The sequence below is a fragment of the Rutidosis leptorrhynchoides genome, chromosome 5, assembly GCF_046630445.1.
Source record: "Rutidosis leptorrhynchoides isolate AG116_Rl617_1_P2 chromosome 5, CSIRO_AGI_Rlap_v1, whole genome shotgun sequence".
Classification (NCBI taxonomy): Eukaryota; Viridiplantae; Streptophyta; class Magnoliopsida; order Asterales; family Asteraceae; genus Rutidosis; species Rutidosis leptorrhynchoides.
In genome coordinates, this window is record NC_092337.1 from 137,124,587 (window position 1) to 137,147,544 (window position 22,958).

The 22,958-nt window shown below is 35.1% G+C and overlaps 1 long non-coding RNA gene across 3 annotated transcripts in view; it reads right to left on the minus strand.

The window, feature by feature from the left end:
• LOC139847549 (uncharacterized) overlaps positions 1–21,505 on the minus strand; it is a 46,246-nt gene extending 24,741 nt beyond the window's left edge. For 2 of the 3 annotated variants that reach the window (XR_011759572.1, XR_011759573.1), the window contains exons 1-2: positions 21,284–21,505; positions 19,089–20,901 (exon numbers count right to left, since the gene is read on the minus strand). This is a non-coding gene — a long non-coding RNA (uncharacterized lncRNA). The remainder of the gene's footprint in view (positions 1–19,088; positions 20,902–21,283) is intronic. The other variant, XR_011759574.1, reaches the window with a different exon arrangement.
• Positions 21,506–22,958: the final 1,453 nt, after the last annotated feature.

Sequence of the window (22,958 nt, forward strand, 5' to 3'; positions counted from 1 at the left end):
TCGCGTTTACAATACCCATGTAAATAGTAGTTACCAAGCTACAGGGAAATATGCCAGTGGTACAACTCAACGTAGAATATATTTTTAAGTACTTGTGTCTATTTCGTAAATATTTATAAAAGCAGCGCATGTATTCTCAGCCCAAAAATATATATTGCAAAAGCAATTAAAAAGGGAGCAAATGAAACTCACCATACTGTATTTTGTAGTAAAAATACACATAACGGCATTGAACAAGCATAGGGTTGGTCTCGGATTCACGAACCTATATTCAATTATATATTAACACATATCTCATTTAATCAATTAAATTTACTTATATTATATAATCTATTAAAACTAGTATCTTTAAATATAATTTCACTTATAATAAACATATGGTATATAATTTAATTAAAGTTTTATCAATATAATTGGTAATATATTAGTTAAAAACATATTAGTATGTAATATTAGTTGACTTGTAATATATTTTTATATAGATAACACTTGTTTGAAAATAATAATTATAATAATACTAAAAATAATACTAGTAATGATAATAAAAATAATAATACTTATAATGATAATAAAAATGATAATTTTAATCAAGATACTTTTGTTAATAATACTTATTTCAAAAAATGATAATTTTAAGAAGAAGAAGAAGAAGAAGAAGAAGAAGAAGAAGAAGAAGAATAATAATAATAATAATAATAATAATAATAATAATAATAATAATAATAATAATAATAATAATAATAATAATAATAATAATAATAATAATAATAATAATAATAATAATAATAATAATAATAATAATAATAATAATAATAATAATAATAATAATAATAATAATAATAATAATAATAATAATAATAATAATAATAATAATAATAATAATAATAATAATAATAAGACTACCTTAATAGAATAAGCTCCTTAAAAAATAATGTCATGGCCCGGACTTGAACCTGAGACCTCTCACTTAACTACAACCACCCAATACCACTACTCCAGACACGTTTTTTCTGTTTTTAATACCGAACTATAATTATGTAACCCATATCACGCGATATATCTATTCCCTAGTCTATATTACATCAATCCAATATCCAATCAAAGTCCACGGCCCAATACACTCTCCTTAGCCCAACAATTTAATAATTTTCGGCCCAAATAAAAAATAAAACCCAACACTTATATTAAGTGTTCTCGACACCAGACTCCAGCTGGAACTCACTTCTTCTAGGATACCCATCTGTTTCTCCATGATTCTCGATGGGTTTGTTGGGATTAAAAGTCGACAAGGAAAGAAAAAATATAATAGAAACAAAAACATAATCGTTTAGTCAACATCATATTGTTAGTATCGTAATCACACCCCTCGATCATAGTCTCCATATTAACAGAAGCAAAACTGAAACATACGGATGCAATAGCAGGAGTTGTAGCTTTTTGATAATCGTCTTTCTCATCAATCAAATGGGTTTCTGTATTTATGAATTGTTAATGGGTTTCATTGTTTGAAGGTGGTCGTGTTTATAGACAACCGAGACCGCGATCGATGGTGTTTAGGTTTTTGTAATTGAAGATGGTGGTGATGTTAGAAACAGATAGCACTTTAATGATGGTTAGATCAAAATGGTAAATGGGTTTGTTATGGTCTTGAGGATGGAAAACCACATGAAATAATGATGGTGGTTGTTTGTGGTTCAAACGAAAACAGAAAAAAAAATACTATGGTTGTTATGGTGGTTTCGAAGTGATGGAAGTCAGATGGTTTTTAAACTTGGTGATGGGTGGTGTTAATTTAAGTTTGATTGGTTTGCAAGAACAAAAGTAAACAGAAACAGCAAAAATAGTGACGGGTTTTTAGTGTTTTACGGTTGTGGGTAAGTTATTTGAAACTGCAAAACAGTGACAACAGCTAGGTGAGCTGTGGTAGTGGGTTGTTACTTCGAAACAGAAACAGAAGGGCTGCTGTAGCATGGGAGTTTAATGTGGTGTTGTGGGTGATGTTCAAATGGGTTTGTGGGTTGTGGGTTGTGGGTTTTATCCTGAACAACAAAACAGAATAACAAGGACACAATAGCAGCAATCGATGGTAATGATATCGGGTTGAGTTTAAACGAGTAACAGTGGAAGCTTGTTTTGTGTGTGTTTCGATGGTTTAGTTCATGGTGAGGAGGGTGGTTTATGTGAGGGTTGTTGTGGTGATGTAAGATGAGGGTTTGAGTGGCTCAAGGTGGTTGTAAGCTCGATGGTGGTGAAAGGTGGGCTTTGGTTCCTCAAGTTCGTGTAAGTTAGACAGAAAGATATAAGATAGAAAGATGGTGATTTATGCATGAATTGAGTATGCATATATATTACATCGTCAATCTATCATCTATATATTAAACTCTTGTGTATATGCAATTGTATATATGTAATTATAAGATAGGGGAATGAAAAGTAACACATATATAATTAAAGTGGGTTGTCTTTGAGGTAATTGAGCAGTAGAAAAATAATATAGAGAGAAGGGATGAAGTGGTAGGGTTTCACAAAGGAATTGATGAGAGTGATGATTGTTTGTCTTTGTTCGGGTGTGAGGTTTTTGAAAGTTTAGTTTGTGATCTCCTAATCCATAAATGTATCTAACATATGAGCATACATACAAATCCATGCAGTAAATTAATTCAATTATAATATAATAATTGAATCGCATGATTCACAATGTGAAATAGTTTAGCCGCCCAGAGTTTTAAATTTGGACATTATATCGTGGTGTGTTGTTATCTAGTGGCGGATAGTAGTACACGGAAAAATTTCAAATTTTTACTTATATTTATTTATTTTAGTCATTAAGGTATAAAAATTTGATCATTAATTATTTACAATTATTAATTAAAAATTAAATTAATTATTAACTCACAACCCCAAGTAAGAATACTAAATGTTAAAACTAATCAAATAGATCCTAAATACATTTTTAATAAGTCTAACATTTATAAAACTCATTTTCGAATCACCGTTTATTTTAAAATCATATAAGTTCCTTTTAAATTTGCTTAATATCGATCGAATGACAAATGAGTGTTGCCGTCGTTTACTAAATAGATTCGAAATCACATAAATATATATTTAATATACTTTACTTATATATATAAATATGTTTTAAATAATAGTTATCATAATAATATCATATTTATTTTATTTTACATAGTTCGTTTTGATAACAACAACATATAATGTTTAAAATTAATTTCCAAATTATTATATTTATATATACATATATATTTAAATACACACAAATCTATTTACAATTATCTGTTCGTGAATCGTCGAAATTGGTCGAAGACCAATTGAATATATGAAACAGTTCGAAATTTTTGAGACTCAGATTAACAGACTTTGCTTATCGTGTCAATGAATATTAAATCGTATCGAGAGTTTGGTTTAAAATTAGTCGAAATTTTCAGGGTCGTGACATTTTATCTCCTCTTCCCGACTTCAAGTCAAGCGAATAATGGTCCAGAATTTGTAGGTATGGATTTTGAAATGAACATAGTTAATGTTCTAAGAAGGGAATTGTAATGGCACGATCTTGATTTGTCAAATTACCAGAATACCTCGGAAAAGGCCGAATCATCAAGAAAAATATTTTCTTGATATATTTAGAGTTTAAGTAGAATACAAGAGTCGTGTAACATGGCACATGATGATGTTATGATCTGTGAATCATCACGTTCTATTTAGAAAATCAGCATGACTTACTGTAATATAATCACGTTGATCAAATGTCATTATATTATATTAACTCACGCTTCAGTTCTCAACACTACTTCAATAACATTCATATTTTAAACTTGAAGGTTTCAGAATTTAGAAACTAAAATAGTTTCTTTTATGATGTAGCACAGATAGAGCGAAGGGATAAATAATCTCTGATAAGAATAGTTATGAATGTATCTTCAGAATTATCGAAGATATTTATAATGAAAGATTCGATAATGTTTTAGAATTTTAAAATATCTGGAATCAAAGGATGATGCGGGAAATTTGTCTGTGAAGGTTTAGGATAAGGAGTAAGGTGTTTGCTAACGATTTCAGCAGACACTTAATCATTTGGATTCTTTGAAGGTAGATTTCGTCCTTGTGATTTGTCCACAACCTCCTTCATGGTTTGCTCAATCCGTTCTCCAGTACCAAACCTTCTCTTTTTCTGAGCTTTGCCAACCCACCATTCTTTATCATCAAATTTTCGACTGTTACGGTTGTCTACAGTTTCCACTGCCTCATTCAGCTTTTTCAAAATTTCTGAGAACTAATTCGTAGATTGGAGTGTTTTTCAGAAACTTCACATTCGAAGCATGTAAGTCTAAGAGATGGACGTTATATGTATATATATAACTGTTGATGTAGACATGCTGCGAAGTTTCAAAATACTGATTGCTTATTCTCGCTAATTGGTATGGCAATTCTCGTTACAAGGTGCGGATGAGTTTATGATAGAGTTTCGATAATGATTTTTCTGAAAGCCAAAGATTAATGGAGTTGTTGGGAAGTTTATTGCTAATGTGGTGGAACATAAACGGTTCTCCGGTAACGATGGCGAAAGGAAACGTATATATCGAGGTTATAATAAGACTGTTTCGACTGAAAAGTTGAAGTTAACTTGCTGGAGCTGTGACAAAACTGTCTATTTTGAAAAGGGATTGAAAAGTTATTTTAGTTAATAAATGCCAAAAGGTCTGACACAGATACGTGTTAAACTATGACTTTGGTTTCGAGGGTTTTTGTTTTTTCAGGTATAAGACTGCAGGCAACATGTGGTTGGATCATCATCTCGAGTGTCTTCAGGATTTTCAAAGGGTTTGAACACAGATTGTTATCATTAATATACATATGATGTTCTAGGATTTTGAATGATACAAATATTTTTCTGGGTTCTATGAATAGAAATGATGTTTTAGCACAGTTTTGAAGTCAAAGTATAGCTTTGAAAGATGTAAGAATCTAAGAGTGATGTCTTCTGTCAAATCTTGACTTGGATTTTGATTTGTCAAAATCAGAATACGTAATCAAATTTGGGTGAGAATGGTTGTTTTAATTTTTATAAAAGAATGTATATTGTTGTGAAAGTAGTGAGTATAGTTGGTGATTGCCGAATCAGATTCGAAGGATGTAACATATTAATTGTGGATTTATATATATCTCTTGGGTATTACCTACCCGTTAAAAAAATTTTCACAATTAATATTTTGTACAAAAGAATTTTATTACAGTCTTAATGAAAATATATAGCCATGAACTTGTGTTTGAATGGTTGCATGTTTGATGATTTATTATTCATTCAATTTGGTTTGTAATATTAATTATTCATTTGGTATGTAATATTAATTTTGGTTATGTAATTTATTTTATATTTGGCATGTAAAATAGATTAGGTTGTATTTTCATTTTTTAGAAAAATGTATTAGGATATATTTTGTAAAAATGAAGATACAAGAAGGTGACAATGAAGAACACAAGGAAGGATGCAAGATTAAGTGGGAGATTTTGAAATCTCCTACTTTGTGTTATAACCCTTTACCGGTGGCATTTGTTTTCGGCTAAACAAATGTCTACCAAATTGGCTTGATTGTGAACATATTTGTTTTGCATGCGTGGTTGTTTTGTATGATTGTGGATTGTATGTTTATATGCTACAAGTTAATCACACAAGTTAACAACAAACTAAAATGACAATTTAATTGGTTAAATTAGACATTATTAACGACATGCACAACGACAATTTAATTGGTTAAATTAAAAGTGGTAAATGGATATTGATAAACGGTTATTAAGAACATGAAAAGGATTTAATAAATGGTTATTAAGACTTAATAATATGGTTTATTTTCAAAGTAATAAAATTGGCTTTATTACATAATATGAAAAATGTATTTTCACATGAACCACACACTAAATGCATGTTAGTGTATGGTATTATAGTTTTCTTAAACTAGAAATAATGAAAACTTAAAATTCCTTATTAACAAGGCAAACAAGTTAAACGCCATCCTTTTGTGTGACACTCAAAAATATTTAGGGAACTCATAATGGGATAAAGGTCACCTAACTATTATGAGCAAACTAATATGATTAAGGTGAATTTCGCACACTTGTGGGATAAAGGTCACCTAACCACTTGTATGTTAAATTTACACGTTTACACAAGTAGGACGACTTGATTTGGGAATCATGAACTTAGGGTCACCGAAGCATGAGGAACAAATAGGCGTTGATGGGATAAATATGTCATGCAATAGGATTGCATGATCCCATAACTTAGAAGTTGCAAAAGGATTGCAATTGTCATATAAATGACTACCTAGCTAAATCAAATGACGGGATAAAGGTCACCTAACCGAAATTTGGTTTACCGTTGGATTCTAAAATTTAATAAATATCAATTGAATTTAAAAGGTATTGATTGTTAAATTATAAATGATACTTAAACAACTTTGTTAAATTTTGTAGATGGCCGCCAAAAACAACAACATTCCAAACGCATCAATCAACTTTAACAACCTATCGTTGAGGTCAATCCTCGAAAAGGAAAAACTCAACCATACGAACTTCATGGATTGGTTCCGCAATCTAAGAATTGTCCTCAAACTTGAGGATAGGGTGTATGTGTTGGAAGACCCCATTCCCGATCAACCGGACGAGGATGATACGGAAGGCATGGCTTATTGGGAGAAATATTGCACCGATTCGGTGCAAGTTTCTTGCCTCATGCTTGGGACTATGATACCAGAACTCCAAAAGGATTTCGAGCATCATAGTGCATATGACATGGTCATACAATTGAAGGAGATGTTACTTCAACAAGCTCGTGTCGAGCGCTTTGAAACGGTCTGAGCGCTTCATGCATGTCGGATGGACGACTCCCAATCCGTTTCATCTTATGTCCTTAAGATGAAAAGCCTAATTGATCGAGCGAACCGTCTAAACTGCAACGTGTCTAATGAATTAGCCACGGACCTTATCCTTAATTCTTTGTCAAAGAGATTTGACACATTTGTAATGAATTACAACATGAATGGATAGATAAGAGCATTGGCGAATTACATGCCATGCTTAAGACGGCCGAAGCGAGCATGGGTAAAAGGGCATCACCCATGTTTATGATCAATGAAGGCGGGTCCAAAAACAATAACACTTCTAAGCCGAATGTGGCTAAGAGAAAAGGACCCGCCTACCAAGGCAAGGGCAAGGGAAAGGGGAATATGGTTACCCCAACCAACAAGAACAAAAAGCAAAAGGTTGCCGGTAAAGCTAACCCCAAGGAAGATCCGTGCTTTGGTTGCGGTGAGATGGGTCACTGGAAACGCAACTGCCCGATCTACCTTAAGGAGTTGAAAGAAAAGAGGGATGCAGGGCAAACCTCAGGTAATGTATATATAGTATACATTGAGCTTAGTATTACTTCTTCTAATACATGGGTATTAGACACAGGATGTGGAACTCACATTTGCAATTCTATGCAGGGGTTCAAAAGAAGTAAACAAGAAGCGGGAACATCAAGTCTCTTCATGGGAAATGGTGCTAAGGTGCACGTAGTAGCTCAAGGAGACTTTATTTTGAAGCTTCCAAGTGGTTTGGAGCTTATGTTGAAAAATGTTTTGTATGCACCCAATTTATCTCGAAACATTATTTCTGTATCCCGTTTGAAACAATGTGATTTTAATCTTAATTTCATTAATGATGATATCCATGTTTCTTTAGATAATGTGTTCTATTTCAAGGCTTTGCCTGTGAATGGTATTTATGAATTGGTTCATGATGACACATCATACAATAGCTCAATATACCATGCAAACACCAAGAAACTCAAAAGGGATTTGAGTGATTCCTACTTATGGCATTGTCGCCTTGGTCACATAAACAAGAACCGAATGCATACACTTCAAAAGAATGGCCTTTTGAAATCAAATGAACTAGACTCATTTGATGTATGTGAATCTTGTTTACAAGACAAAATGACTAAAGCACATTTCAAAGGGACCTATGAAAGGGCTAAGGACTTATTGGGATTAATACATTCGGATGTATGTGGACCCTTTAAGCTCATGACTAGAAATGGTGAAAGATACTTCGTTACTTTCATTGATGACTTTAGTCGTTTCGGATATGTCTACTTATTAAGACACAAGGACGAAACTTTTGAAGCATTCAAGGAATATCAAAACGAAGTACAAAATAAATCAATAAGACAATCAAGGTACTTCGTACCGATAGAGGAGGTGAATACCTGAGCGATGCTTTCCAGGATCATCTTAGAAGTAGTGGGATTATCTCGCAACTTACTCCACCTGGAACACCCCAACTAAATGGGGTTTCCGAAAGGAGGAACCGAACCCTAATGGATATGGTTCGATCTATGATGGCAAGAAGCTCGTTACCTCTATCATTTTGGGGTTATTGTCTATGCTCCGCGGCTAGTATTTTAAATATGGCCCCAACCAAGAAAGTGGAACGAACTCCTCATGAGATGTGGTTTGGAAAACCTCCATCTCTATCATACTTAAAGGTATGGGGATGTGAAGCTTATCCTAAGCGTTACGTCCCTAATAAGTTGAATGCTCGATCCACGAAGTGTATCTTCATAGGATATCCCAAGGATGATATGGGATACTATTTCTATGATCCACGAAATGTATTTGTTACTCGAAAGGCTGAATTCCTTGAAATTAAGTTCCTAATGGAAGGAAATAGTGAGAGGAAGATAGATCTTGAAGAGATTCAAAATCAAGTAGATGATACACAATTGGTTGACACTAGCACTCAACATGAAAATGTTGAGAGTGATCAAATGGATGATCAAAATACACAAGACGTTCGCAGATATGGTAGGATTAGTAATCCTCCTGAGAGATATGGGTTTCTCATGGATGATTGATATGTGGTTGATTTGGATGAACCAACAAACTACCAAGATGCTTTATCAAGGATTGATAAGGATAAATGGAAGGAAGCCATGAACGCTGAGATGCAATCCATGTATGACAACCAAGTTTGGGAACTTGTTACACAACCTACTGGCTCAAGGCTAGTTGATTGTAAATGGCTTTTCAAAATGAAACCGACATACATGGAAACTTGGATACATATAAAGCTAGACTTGTAGCAAAAGGTTTCACTCAAACTCAAGGGGTTGACTATGATGAAACTTTTTCGCCTGTGGCAATGCTAAAGTCTATTAGGATATTACTTGCCATTGCTGTTCATTATGATTATGAAATATGGCAAATGGATGTCAAGACCGCTTTCCTAAATGGACATCTTGAGGAAGATGTCTATATGGTTCAGCCTGAAGGTTTTGTTGATCCGAAATATTCTAAAAAGGTATGCAAGTTAAAGAAGTCGATCTACGGATTGAAACAAGCATATAGAATGTGGAATCATCGTTTTAATGAGGAGGCCAAGAAATTCGGCTTCATTAAAAATGGTGATGAAGCTTGTGTATACAAGAAAGCTAGTGGGAGCACAATCATGTTCCTTGTACTATATGTGGATGATATATTGTTATTTGGAAATGATATTCCGGCAATGCAAGGTGTTAAAACTTGGCTAAGTAAATGCTTCTCCATTAAGGATCTTGGAGAAGCACAATACGTTTTGGAGATTGGGATCTACAAGGATAGATCCAAGAAACTGATAGGTTTGAATCAAAGTGCATACATTGAAAAGATCTTGAAAAGGTTCAAGATGGACAACTCTAAGAAAGGTTTGGTACCTATTCAAAGAGGAACGCTTCTCAGTTCATCTCAGTGTCCTACCACGAAAGATGAACAAGAGAGAACGAAGAAAGTCCCGTACGCATCTGCTATTGGGTCAATCATGTATGCAATGATATGCACTAGACCGGATGTGTCATGCGCTCTTAGCTTGACAAGTAGATACCAGAATAACCCAGGAAACAGTCATTGGATTGCGGTTAAAAGTATATTGAAATACCTTAGGAGGACTAAGGATATGTTTCTAATATATGGGTCTGGTGAGGAGGAACTCGCTGTAAAAGGTTACGTGGACGCGAGTTTCCAAACTGATCGAGATGATTCTCGATCACAATCCGGTTATGTCTTCACGTTAAATGGAGGTGCGGTCTCTTGGAAGAGTTCAAAACAGGATGTTGTTGCCTTATCCACTACAGAGTCAGAGTACATTGCCGCCTCATTGGCAGCTCAGGAAGCTGCATGGATGAAGAAATTCATCGCCGACTTAGGAGTAGTCCCTTCCATTCAGGACCCTCTTGAGATCTTTTGTGACAACGAGGGTGCGATTGCCCAAATCAAGGAACCTCGTGCTCACCAAAAGACCCGTCACATTGAGCGGAGATTCAACTACATAAGGGATGAAGTTGAAAAGGAAAAGATATGTATTCGCAAAGTTCACACAGATCTTAATATAGCGGATCCACTCATGAAGCTCTTACATGGAGCAAAACATGCAGGACATGTTTGTGCATTAGGGCTTTGATATTCTACTGATTGGTCATGATCTGTTTTAAGTATTGTAACGGAACGAAATTGTTCAAACTCATTAATATAATTACGGTATTAATTTATTAATCTTGAGTCAAGTTCCTATTGTGCATATTTTATCCATGAATAAGTAAGTATTCTAAATTCCGTAGTCGATCGCATTTGTGGGAACAAGTGTGAGGTTTAGACTATTAAGAACTTGGATTGGTATACATTCACGGGATGAATGTGGGGCAAGGTTGCAACCATGGTTCATAGATATTTGTGGGATACAAATATTGGAAGACCTGCCCTCAAGATTTACTAAATGGAGCCTTTGTGGTTGATCACATGTAATCTTGAGTAAAGGCGAATATCATTGTATCCTCTGACCTGAGATACATATTGGGTTCGGATATTTACCAAGTATTGTGCCTTGATTCTTTCCTTCGCTATTCTGAAATATGGTAGTTCACAAGGAAGAGCTCAGGTATAATGTAAGGTATATGTTTAGGACGTATGTAGTCAAGATGGAATTTGTCCCTCTTAATCGTTGAGAGTCAGATGTTTAAGGCCTGATAAAGTTAAATCTAGATGAGAGTGATCACTCTGTGTCTCTTGGATTTAACATGACATCTAGGACGAAAGGATGTAATGAAAGATTCACCTATTCATATTCGAGATGGGAACTCGAAAGGGATGATGTTATTGAATGGCACAAAGTCATAACATATTGGGGGTGATGGACGGTCGTTAGGTGGTATCCATCACTTGCATTAATTTCTTATGTTTCTCGTGCAAGTGGGAGATTGAAGGTATTTCGTATGCCCGAGAGACATATTAAATTAGCGTGGCTAATATGTTTTGATCCAAGTCGGGTCATACCCAATAACAAGCTTACCGACACCTTATTCGTATTTGATGTTAACGATTGGATCATTGATCAAATACGGGACACTTGAATTTTAAGAAAAATGGTTTTCTGAAATATTACTTGATGTGTATATATAAATTATGGAATAATTTATATAACAAGAGTTTAAATTATTTATGGGTTAAATAATTGATTTTGTTGTGTTACATTTTATAAAGTTTTGATTTTATAAAAATAAATGTACATGACAAATATATATATATGGAAGTATTATAAAGAGTTTTATAAAATCCAATACTTTTATAAAACTTATTTTATAACATGAAAGGGAAGTGGCATTGGAAGTGCACACACATGCTAAAGACTTAGATTCTTTGACCCATGCTTTCCCATTTCCATATACAAGTATCTTGACTCTTGAAAAAACACATACATGCAATATAATACAAAAAAACTGCACTAAACACTCCCAAGAACTGTTGTCGTGGGCTGTTGTAGCAAGAAAGGGGTTCCAAAGTTGGCTTTTGCAAGTTTAATTCAAGTGTCAATAAATCCTAACCAAAGTACAAGGTGTTGGTGCAAAGTTTGGGGTATAACAACTTGAGGTTTCATACTTTTGGAGCTCCATTCATCATCATCATCTTCATCACTTATCAACAAGCTTGGAGTAGGTATAAACTCTTTTCTTGCTTGTAGTTTGTAAGTATGTTTCACAACTTGATCCTAATTGGGATTTAACTTTAATTGGTTAAAGTATATCAAGTTCTAAAATGGTAATACTTCATGCTTCCGCTATATTTGATTCTTAAAAGGTTTTAAGTATTATGAAACTTGTTAAATCCCAACACATTCAAGGAATTTGTAGAGAGCGACACTTGCAGTTATGGCAGAAGTTGCGGAAGAGGCCACCAGAGACATTGGCAGAAACCATCAGGAAAGTGCACGAACACCTGCGCGCAGCCGAAGATACCGTGCATTATTCGGGATACGAGAGTGGCCACGGGAGACGCGACGACCACGACTCGCCCAGGGGAGGGCGCTATCCCCACAACCCTCATAGGGAGTATCAAGATTCCGGTCCCTATCATCACAACAGTGATAATCATCGTGGGCACACCCACGGGCATCATGACAGTAACTATCAACGGTACATGAATAGAGAAAATAACCAAACGCTCATAAAAAATCTGGCGAAAAGTCTTAAAGAAATCCTCGCAACAGAACCAATATCCCAGACCTTTGGTCGACCAGCGCACATGTCCAAATATGCGAGGCGCGAGAAATCTAAAACCTGTTATTTCCACGATGACTACAGTCATGACACGAACAGATGTAAGGCGCTGACGGACAAGCCGGTCGCGTGCTTAAAGCGGAAGAGCTTCAATACCTAAAAGATCACAGAGAACGATCGTGCAAAGAGGAACGTGACGAAAACAAGGCGAAGGGGCAAGATAAGGTAATTTATGTTCTCACGGGAGAGCGTACGAAAACAGAGCGAAGGCCCCAAATTCATGGGAAAACCTGTGGGTCGCTTTCCCCTCTATCAGGGATCAAGGAGCCAAGTCCGACCCTGTCATAGTTGGTGGATATCTGCCTGAGTGTGGACATGTGATCAAATGACTATGTGTGGATACTGGTAATGGCGACAATATCATGTTTGAACATTGTTACGATGAACTCTCATACAGGCTTAGGTCGAGCTTAAAGCCTTCAAATCAAAGGTTTCGAGGACTCTCGGGCAACCCTACATGGGCCATGGGGACTTTAGAAGTCGAACTTCAGCTCGAAGATGATGAAGACAAGAGGAAGTCGCAGACAGAAAAAGTAAAGTTAGCATCGTGCGCACATCGTCTAACTATGACATGCTACTAGGATGTCCGTCCCTACAATAGTTTGGTGAAATACCTCTGACCGCACATGGTTTGATCAACTTTCCTACACGAGCCGGAATCGCGACGATGGCATCAAAACCACCAGAAAATGGTCAAGTTCAACATCAGGTAACGGACGCGGGCGAGCTGGTGACTTGATGGTAACAAAACTGACGTCACCCCTTTGCCCCGCGACGAGACTGCACCTCCTGAAGGCGATCAAGGCGAGCGCTCACAGGTGTCTGGCACCGATGGAGGGCGCAAGCGCAAGCACGCTACCAAGGCGAAACCTGGCAAGAGGCCTAAAGGTAATCTAGTTTTATTCACCTTGTATGTTTATCTGATTCTCTCTGAGGCTTATTGCAGCTAACTTGCTTTTTGTTCGTTTATCAACAGATAACAGATTGACGTTCCATGGCCTGAAAAACCTGCTAGCAGTTTCGGAGGAAGTAGCGGCTTCTCAATTTAGTCTTTTGGAGAATATTCGACTTTCTGCGTACTTCTCCAGCTTGTCGCCTGAAGTTGACTTTCGCATGGACGTTCAGATGACGATGCTGAACTTAATTCATTCGATTGATCGTCTTAAGGAAAGGAGAGACCATTTAGATGACGCAACTCTACGCCAGAAACGTTGAGATCTAGAGAGATGCATGATCGTATGCTCGGGTTGAGAGATCAACTCGACACCGCTGAAAAAGCGCGGGATGAGGCTGATGTTGTCGCTGCGACCGCTGCTTCTAAGAATGCATCATTGGCGGCTGAGTTGGATGACGCAAAGGCGAAGATTGAAGAGTTGACAGCGAAGGCAAGTTCCTTACAATCTGAGAAGGATACGCTGGCGAAGGCCTGTGAGGATCAGGCTCAAAGGTTAGCTTGTTGCGAGGATGAACGCGCTGCAGCTATGTAGCAGTTTCAAACTCTTAAGTGTGGGATTCTTTCATTGGTTGCTCATGCGTGCAACTATGAGTATGTCGGCTTGTTATTTGGAGAGGTCCTTATGGCTGTTCAGGCAGAGGAAAGGCTTAATTTCTGGGAAAAGATCAAGCTGCATGCTGCTCCTAGCCTGAATCCTATTTTGAAGAAGGCTATTGATCCGGAGGCTGTCAAGAATAGGAAGCTTGTTACGCCAAAGTTGGTTGACATCATGGTTCCCAGCTCGGTTGCTTTGTCTCGGGATCCTGCTGTCAGCGCCGAGCGCATGGCGTTTGAGAAGTTGTAATTTTTGTTTTGTAAAGTGAATGTAAACGCTCAGCGCGTATGAATTTTGTTTGTAAAGTGAGATGGTTATCGTTGTACAAAATTATACATTTTCTGTTAAAATATTGTAAGGGGACTATTTAACAGAAGTATAAAAGAAAAATAAGTTAAACTTACCAAACACACATACATTCTAATTTTTCATAATTTAACAAATCAAACCGACATAATATAAGTTCATTATAATGTTTGCACAAAAGAATAATTTTAAAATAGTAGTCAATAATTCTCCATATATACTAATGGCCACCTAGATTTTGGTCGTTTTACCTCACCCCCACCCAAATCTTCTCCATATATACTAATGGCCACCTAGATTTTGGTCGTTTTACCTCACCCCCACCCAAATCCTAATCTAAACGACAAGAGGAGAAAAAGGGGGGAAAAAACAAATCACCCCCTAAAAAATGTGCCAACTTACACCACCACCCTCAAACCAGGGGTATAAAGTGTAAAACCAATATTTTAATTAAAAATCTTAACCAAACTTCACCCATATTTTCAACGGGACCTATCTTTCCGCTCGCCTCGCGTTAAATTTTTTCGAACCCACCGTTCAACTCAAAAAAATCTAAGGAGCACAACGGGACTAACTATACACGAAACGGACACTTCTAAAAAAACGCTAAATACCTCGGACTATATTCAATACTCAACGGGACATATCTTCTCGCTCGCCTCGCGTTAAACTTTTTCGAACTCGCCGTTCAACTCAAAAAAATCTAACGAACACAACGAGACTAACTATACGCGAAACGGACACTTCTAAAAAACGCTAAATACCTCGGACTATATTCAATACATACACACATCTATAATAAACTCCTCAAACTAACTACATCACATCGATAATTTGGTTTCCCTTTTTTTTTAACACAATTTTCCTGCCATTAAAAACACATAGGCCATTAGGTACACTGGATACTAACTACGTGTATTTAAAAACACCCGTAGCAAAACCTTTTTACTTCTGTAAATACAGAACGCTCCGTTAACTATGAATACGCACCCCAAAGGTCCCGCGACATCACGCGGGCCCGTTTTACTAATTACTATATACAACCCACTTATGTATGTTAACAACATCAATTGTCATCCCGCCGATTGCATCATTCGAAACTAAAATTTGTTGATAATAATAAAAGAATATTAAACACTTAAACACTTTTAAAAGCTAAGTTAAAACAACAACAACAACAACAACAACAACAACAACAACAACAAAACCCAATACAACATAAGTGGTGTATGGGAGAGGTGAGATGTAGACAATCCTTCCCCTATCCGAGAATAAAGACAAGTCATTTCTCTACCCAGAGTGAAAAACACTCTCAAAAGTAGAGAAAATCATCTCTCTCTATTCGACGGATAGAGAGATTGCTTCCGAGTGGACCTCCGGCCAATAAGTAGGAAAAAGTTTTATAAATAAAAAAATAAAATTAAAAATAAAATTGAGACGCCATGAAAATGGCAAAATCAAATTTCCATGAGTTTTAAATCTTGCCTGAAGTTTAATTTAGACTCTAAGAGTCAGTCAAGTCGCCAATAAATCGACGATTGCTGTTGGCGACTTGACTGACTCTTAGAGCCTAAATTAAACTTCAGGCAGGATTTAAAACTCATGGAAATTTGATTTTACCATTTTCATGGAAATAGATAGATTTAAATATAGATAGGGTTTACTTTGTTCATTTTAAAAAGATTAGGGGTTAGTTAAGAAAACTTAAGAATTACTCCGTATTACATTACATTTAATGCAAAAACATTTAATACAAAAGATATCGATCAGAAGCCCTAAGAAGCCCTAACTCGGCCGACTTGAGAGAGCAGCCATCCTTTTCGCATTTTCGATAATAAGGTGGTGGGTGTAGAGATAAGTTATCGCATTTGCTATCTATTTTATCATTGATTTGTCTATCGTCCCATTTTATTATATATATAGTTAGTGTCATTGCTTGGCATTGTCTGATTTAGATTTTTTGTTATTAAAAGAAGAAAGATTTAGATTTTTTTGTATTTTATCTATTTGTAAGTTTTCAAATTTGTTGTCTATATATTATCATTGATTGTTCCGTTGTCTATTTTTTGTTATTTAGATTTTTTGATTGAATTTACTACAAGCTGCATTTATTTCAAATTCTCAAATAATAATCTCTCCTACTGATAATTGGAACAATTAATAGTGAATTGACAATTTGTTAGTACAACAACAACAACAACAAAATCCAATACCACATGAGTGGTGTATGGGGAGGTGAGATGTAGACAATCCTTCCCCTATCCGAGATTAAAGACAAGTCGTTTCTCCACCCAGAATGATAATTTGTTAGTGAAATTATTAATTTGCCTATATGATAAGGTTTGGAGTAGATTATAAACTTTTTTTATTTTATTTTTAACTGTTACATTATGTTAATTTGTATTGTATCTATTTATAAGTTTTCACAAGTGTTGTCTATTTTATCATTGATTGATTGTCTGCTGTCTATTTTTTGTTATTTAGATTTTTTGATTGAATATACTACAGACATGCATTTATATCAAATTTTTATTTAGAAACTCAAATAACCCACAGATAATTGGAACAATTAATAGTGAATTGACAAAATTTGTTAGTGAAATTAATAATTTGCCTATATGATAAGGTTTAGAGTATATATATATAGGGGCAGGATCAATGGGGAAGCAACCAATCGGGGGGAAGCGGGGGGAAGCAAAAAAAAAAAAAATTTCGTTTTTTTTGAAATTTTTTTTTTTCCGGCATCAAAATCACACGAAAATATGAACATTTAGAAGAGACACTTCGTGATGAATGTTATTATTTAGGTGGGAAAACGATCGACAAAAATAACATTCAAGATAATATTGTTCGTGAAGAATATGAACGTTTTTTTTTTCATGTTTTGTGAAGTAAAATTTAGCCCGATTTAGAGTTTAGGGTTTAGGGTTTAGGGTTTGGTGTTTTGGGTTTATTCCATAAACCCAAAACACCAAACCCCAAACCCTAAACCCTAAACCCTAAACCCTAAACTCTAAACTCTAAACTGTTCGTGTTAAAAACTCAATCTAAATCCTAAATCTAAACCCTAAATCTAAACCCTAAACCCTAAATTTCTAAACCCTAATATCTAAACCCTATAAACCCTAATATCTAAATCCTAATATCTAAACCCCAATAGCTAAAACCTCAAAATATGCTCGAAAAACACGATAATTGTTATATATTACTTCTTCGAGCGTTTTCCCGCCAAAATAAAAACATTTATCACAAAGTGTCTCTACTAAATGTTCATATTTTCATCTCATCTATAATGTTCGTGAACAAAGTTTTTTCAAAAAACGAAAAAAAAAAAAAAAAAGTTTTGCTTCCCCCCGCTTCCCCCCGAATGGTTACTTCCCTCTTGATCCTACCACTATATATATATATATATATATATATATATATATATATATATATATATATATATATATATATATATATATATAAAATAGCTGTTACATTTAAAATTACTTTGCCCATGTTAATTTGCAGATGGCACTCCTTAACTTGGAGATTGGAACCAAGTTAAGTGGTAGATATAATGGAACTCTTGCAACACTTCGAACTGAGTATTTAGATAAGAAGCGGCGCTTGAAAGATAGAATAGTTGAAAGCGACATCTCACACAATGGGAAGAAACAGTGCTGCTGCTATCAAAGAGCTGGGGACAATTACGTGTTGGGTTTCGGAAATGGCAAAGACGAGATATTTGAATTTGGAGACAGTAGTGTCTTGGAAAAAAAATATCCAGATAAGGTTCACCATCGTTTGCCTTATGGCATGGCCTATAACAAACTAAGTGAAATTGAACTTTCACGGGCTTCATTTTATACGTCAGTCGACACATTGAGTAAAGCAGAAGCGGGTGATAGACATAATCTTATGGCAACAAGAAAACCTTTTCAGACGCTGATAATCGATTTATTTGAAGGGTCACGATTTTTACCGATTGGTGGAGAAGTGGGATGGCTCTTTAAAGATGGGCAGTGTGGTAAAAAAGTATCTTTAATCAGTGACGAAGAAGAAGAAAAATGGAGGAAGTATATTATAAACCGTTGGACGGTACTAACGCGTTTGAAGAACACATTTAAATATGGAGATGTGGGGTTTATTATATACAAGCGGGATCTAAAAACTTTCAAAAATTTACGTCATAAAGCGTTTAAACAGGATGATCATGAAAAGAGTAGCCGTGCAGCGGCGGTGTGTGTCCGAATTAATTAATCACTACAACATTTCGCAAGAGAAAGAGGAGACAGATTCAAAAAAAAAAGAACAAGGACAAGAAGAAGAATGAATGTTTTAAGGAGACAGATGCAAAAAAAGAAAAGAACAAGAACAAGAAATGAAGGAGTAGTTGGTCAGCGGAACCGTTTTTTATTTATTTATTATTATTACTATTATATTATTGTTGTTGTTATTTTGGGTGCCCTTTGTGATAGTGTTGACCAGAATCTCAACTTGTCTAGAAACATGAATGTTTTAAGTTGTTCTAATTTCAAATTTCAAATCTTTGACCAATTTTGACCCACTGACCAATTAAGAATTGGTTTCAGTAACAAAAAACTAACCCTGTTTGTTTCCTGTTGATTGACTTGTTCTTCAAGGCGGAGTCACATCTCATTTATTTTCCTCAACCTAGTAATCAAATGGATAAATTAGCTATATAAACATATTGAGAGTTATCACACTTTTATTTTGGAAAGCGAGAAGCTAATTTGTACAAGAAAGAAGTACAAGACCACAACCATTTTGAAAAGATATATACAAACTCAGAGAAGGAAAAACTAAGCAAAACTTTACAAGAAAGAAACCACAGGTATATACGAGGGCATCGGTTTAGCCATTTTATTCTCGCTTTTTTGCTTCAACATATTGGTTTGGATCTTATGTTTAGCTAACCATTGTTTCCTTTCATCAAACCAATTATCTCTTTCACGCTCTGTAAGTGTTCCCTGTTCAGCTATATATATATACATGTGTGTGTGTGGGAACTTGTTACCACCGATAGGGATATCCGTGAGACACGCATCATTGATGAATTTATTGAATCTGTCAGCCCAATTTCTCTTAAAAACAGAATTGAAACGTTCGTTTTGGTTTCTAAAGTCGGCGCAAATTAGCCATGGCATGTCTTTATAATTTACAAGCTGCTGCTCTAAACTTTGCCAGAGGCTTAGCTTCTTTGCATTTGAGTGCGGGCCGTAAACATTAACCATTGCCACTTCAGAGTTAAATCCTTCCCAGTGGCCCTTCATGGCTAAATAAAACTCGCCTTCAATTGTGCTTGATTGACCTTAAAAATATCGTCGGATCCCATATAAAAAGCATGCCACCAGAAAAACCTTGTGCGTCTTTTTGAGCATATCCCAAGTTGTTTGATCCCCAAATGTTTACAAACCACGACTCCTTCACATTACTACACTTAGTTTCCTGTAAAAGCTAAGATCACAGGCTTTTCCTTTCGACATAGATTTTTTAGCCAGTCACTTTTACCCACGAATATGTAAAGACATCACCACTATCATAAGAAATCAAAATGCACGAGTTGGATGATAGACACTTAGTGTCCATCATTCCTCCATCGAACACCCAATTTACCTCCAAAATATTTGATGCCAATGCTGTTGATTAAATCGCTGGTTCCAATTCCACTGGCCTTTGATGATTCCTTCGATTTTGTATTCCTGCTTAAGCTTTTTTTCACTCGGATTTTACAGTGAGTCTTACTTTTGGTTGGTTGCAAATTGTTTTTTTATCTTTGTGACTACTTCTAGCAAAAGATGTTTCACATGTAAGAATTTGGAGCACCCTGACCATTTTGCTAATCTTATCACAACGTTTCGGTTTTTGGATGTTTCAACGGATGCCTCATTGGTTTTGAAATCCCCTGCTGCTGAATTTCTAGCTACATGTTTGAATTTGTTCTCCAATGGTTGTTTTTTTTTTTTTTTTTTTTTTTTTTTTTTTTTATCTTTGATGATCGATGAAGGTTTTTTGCGATGGTGGGATTTGAGTTCAGGTTGAAAGGAATTGGGGTTTGGTGTTGGGAGATGTGCTGGGGGGATGTCGAGATTTGCTTGAGTTTCTTCAACAACATAAGTGTCAATGCTTGAGTTATCACACTGAACAACACAAACCAAACCAACACGAATAACAACACTAGTTTATATTATCAAAACACTTGAAACAAATTTAAAAGACTTACATGTTGAAGTGAACATACTAATCTATCTAGGACCCAAGCCAAAAACAGACAGTTCTGCTTTGGTGAATCCCCATAATATTAATCACCAAGGTGTCACAGCCCCTTTACCTTCCTCCTCAGCCATCCTCATTTTCCAGCTGGTTGGTTGTGCCATCTTTAAAAATCTGCAGATTTTTCTTTAACAAACAAAAAAAAAAAAAAAAAAAAAAAAAAAAAAAACACATTACAATTATTAAATTAAACTTCCACATAACAATTATTCACCTATCAATCAACAAATTAATTAAAACCAATCTAATTACCACAAATTACACACCAGTTAAACTAATCTTTACATCCACATCAAATAACCTAACAAATTCACTGTTTCAATATACATATCATATCATATCAATTAAAACCACATTATGAATCACAAACGCGTGCATTTATTTTATACTACATCACAATCACAATATAAGATCAACGATTCATCAAAACAAAATTAATATCAAAAATCACCCCGAATCCATCAAATCAACATTAAATCCAAACAACATCAATTAATTCAGATCATACCTAATTAACGCTGAGTTCGATTCATTCGACCAATATTAATTTCAATCTCAAAATTAATTCGATTTCCATTAATTCGATCAAAATTAATTTCAATATCATACTTTGTGGTGGACGATCAGCAAAATTCACATATAATTAACCCTGATTTTAATCGAAATAGACTGTGATTGAAACCACCCAATATGTATCGATGGTATGGTTATCTATCTATGTATGTGATGTGATGTGATGTGTATGTACGGTTCGGCGGGCGGACGAAACAACTATCAATTTATATATATACAAGTTGTGCCCCTCTGTTTTCGAAAAATTACTTACAATACTATTCCCTAGTTTTGTTTTTTTCCGCTAACTGATTCCGGCTCAATTTAGGGATGGTAACGGGCTTAGTAAAAAAAAAAGCCCATCAACTCACGGGTACTTGACTCATGATGTCTAAGTGAAATCATTAAGTCGTCTTACCTACAAACACGGATACGGGTAAAAATGATTTTACGCATACAATTATTAGATTTAAAAGTGATTTTACTTTTAATGGAATTACATATAACTATAAGTAAAAAAAAATTATGATCGGTTTACTTAGAGCTTAATGGACTTAAACCATATGTATTTACTTGGGTTATATTGAATTAGGTGAACTCTACTAATGACTTTTTAGGACACCAAAAAAACCTATGTATAGTCTGGATACAACCACTCATTTGTCAAAACTACCCTCTTTACTTTTTATTTTTCCTGGAAGAAAGAAAAAAAAAAAAAAACAAACAAGATTCCAATCTTCGTTCTTGCTAATATTGATCAATCCTATATTAATATTACTTAATTAAGGATTGAGTGCAATGAAATTAAAGGGGTGGATTGAGATGTTGATTATTGTTTTGGGCCCTGATGATCATCTTTTACTTTATCAATCAAGTGATCAAACACCCCGACCCGGTCTTAATTGTTAATTTGCATAATTCACCTTAACACAATGTAAAAATTCCTTGGGCAAGGTCACAAGTGAAAATTACAAAGGCTAGGGCAAATGGCAGAGAATCAACAACCTATAAATGAGAGGTCAAGCTCCCTATTTATAGTTTTCAGAATATTCGCGGTGTGCGGATTATCCTATTATCCGCATTGACTTAGCGAAAAGAATCCGCAATCTATATTAATGCGCAATATGATCCGCTAACTTAACTTTCAGCGGATCTTCCAAATCCTTTTAGCATACTTCGCGTGACTTCCGTTTTTAGCCTTTAGCATTTAAAATATGCATATACAATACTATGTATATGATCTAAGTCTCCCCAGTTTATTATGATACATTTTGCATAAAAAAATGTAGCATGATAAACTCTAAAAATAAAGTTTGCCATTTTTAAAAAATATCTTTGCAGCAAGTCTTAATGATTTTTTTCACCAATAATTTATTACCGTTAACTTTCCAATGATAACGCGTAATGGCAGCTAAAATTCTGAAAACCTGTCAAGTCGAGCAACGCTGCAACGGCTATTTAATTACCATTGACACGTTGCGGTAATTCTGACCGTTAAAAATTAATCATTACCCTTACGACTTCTGCGTCCCAATTTTAATTATAAATAGCAAAGTGATTTGCATTACAAACTTTACGCTTTCACAATCAATTTCTTTGAAATCAAGCTTTATCGAATCCCATACTCACTA